Source organism: Ricinus communis, chromosome 3, assembly GCF_019578655.1.
Source record: "Ricinus communis isolate WT05 ecotype wild-type chromosome 3, ASM1957865v1, whole genome shotgun sequence".
NCBI lineage: Eukaryota > Viridiplantae > Streptophyta > Magnoliopsida > Malpighiales > Euphorbiaceae > Ricinus > Ricinus communis.
The window spans coordinates 4638065-4640605 of NC_063258.1; positions in this window are offsets into that span (position 1 = coordinate 4638065).

The following is a 2541-nucleotide window of genomic DNA, read 5'->3' on the forward strand; positions in this document are numbered from 1 at the left end:
GATTAGTGACGGAATATGGAAATTTTATTTTTTTTAATTTACTAACAGAATATCGATAGATTACCGACAAAAAAATTATCAACATATTTTTTTCGTCGCTAAATAAGGGACTAAAGAATGCCGCCACCTATTAGTGACACTTTACCGAAAGATTACCGGATTATCGATAATTTTACTGATAGAAAATTTCGCACTAAATTAAGCGCCCAAATATGGCGTCACCTTTAGCGATAGAAATTTTTGTCACTAAAGTGAAATAATTTTATTATTTTTATTTTTGATATTTACCAACGGATTATTTCTGTCGATAAATTAATATATAAACATATAAAATTTTATTTATTAGTTATTGACGAAATATTTCTCGATAAATTAATATATAAAAATATAAAATTTTATTTATTAATTATTGACGAAATATTTCTATCTGTAAATTAAAATTAATAATTATAACATTTAAAGAAATTAGAGGGAAATTTCCCTCCAAATTCTTGTAAAACTTTTTACTTTTTAATTTTTTAAAATTACCAACAGAAATTTCGTCGATGGTCCATCGGTAAATGAAAATTTGAAGAAAAATTTCCCTCCATAAGTTTTAGATAAATATTTTTGAAAAGAAATAGTTAATACCAATGGAATTCCATTAGTAATTCGTCAATATCTAAAAATTTATGGCATTCTTTTCAAATTTTTAATTTCATTGGCAAACCCTCGGTAAATTGCAAAAAGAAATATTATAAAAGATTATTTTCCTCCCTTTCTTATTATTTTCCCTCACATCTTATATTTTTCCTTCTCGCTTTCTATCTTTTTCAAATACCTGCTTTCTCACTTATTTTATTTTTTATTATTTATTTATTTATTTCTTTTTTTATCACTTATTAATTATTATATACTCTTGTACTTTCTTTTTCTTATTTTACTTTTTACATTTTTCCAAATTTCTCAATAAAATAAAAGTGTTAAGTTTATTTACATTTTTTTATATATAGCTTTTTATATTTTTTTAATATTTATATATCATTATCTTAGTTTTATTAATGTGGCTTGAAAGAAAATTCCTCAAATGTTTAGTTTTAATTTTTTATTTTAAGATTTTCCTTGCATACTTTTTTTTTTCTATCACTAGATTTTTTAAATTTTATAACTTCCTCTTTTCTTTTTTAGTTTTGATGCTCAATTTATTTTCTTTAGTTTCGAAATATAATTTTAATTTGTTAAATGTTAATTATTTTAAATACTTTTTATACTTATTAATTTTCTCAAAATCTCTTATATATTCTTTTTTTTTTAATTTTCATATCTATGCTAATAACCTTAATTTTAAATATATACTTTTTTAAAAATAATTTTACTGATAATGAGCAATAAAATTTAATTTTTTAAAAATATTCAGATATAATCGACGGATTACCAACGGATTTAGAACTTTTTTTAAAAAAGTCAAATAAAATTTACCAATAAATCACTGACGATTTTTTTAATTTCACAAAAAATATTAAAATTTTATCAATAGATTACTGTCAGATTTTTTAGTTATTTTAAAAATATTTTAAAATTATTGATGCTTTACCCACAAATTCTTTTAATTTTTAAAAAATATGAAAATTTACTAACGGATTACCGAAAAAAATATGTCGCTAAATTATCTTTTTTTTAATTACAGCTATTTTACCGACAACTAAATACGATTTACCGATGAAATATCTATTGGTAATTACCGACGGTTTGCTTTTCCTCCAAACAAATTTGTATGTAGTAGAAGTACTTACAATGTTCTTGGATTTGAATGATGATAATTGTTGTTTTTCCATTTGACATGGCTCACAAGGCTTGTCTTTGATGAACTTCACTTTGGAAAGTCCACTTGTTAGATCATCTTTAGCTAATTTTTAGAGAAGTTTCATGCTTGCATGCCTAGGTCTTTTGTACCATAGCTAAGATTCATCACAAATAAAGACGAAACACTTGAAGGATTGATTAGCAACTTTATATAGGTCAATTGAGTAGGTATTGCCCCTTCTTTCTCCTTTAAACACTACTTTTCCATTCACTAAGGTATTAATATAGCATCCATTAGATTCAAAAGTGACTTTATTATTTTTATCACACAATTGACTTATACTCAACAAATTATACTTTGATCCATTAACTAGAAAAACATCGTATCAATTAATGTACAATCATTCTTACCAATAGAACTAATGCCAATTACCTTATTCTTGGCATTATTACCAAATGTGATTATGCTTCTATTATATTTTTTGACATTCAAAAAGAGAGTTTTATCTCCCATTATATACCTGGAACATCCACTATCAATATGCCAAAGATTTATGTTTGTGGATTTAAAACACACCTATAAGAGAAAGTTAAATCACTTTATTTTAAGTACCCAAACAAGGTTAGGTCCTTGGAAATTAGCCTTTGGAAGTGTCATCCACAAAGAGATGCATCTTTCAAATTTTGTATTTGATATTTATATGGCCAACCTTTATGGAATAGTGGCAAGTGACCTTTGAATTAAGAGAAGGATGCGAA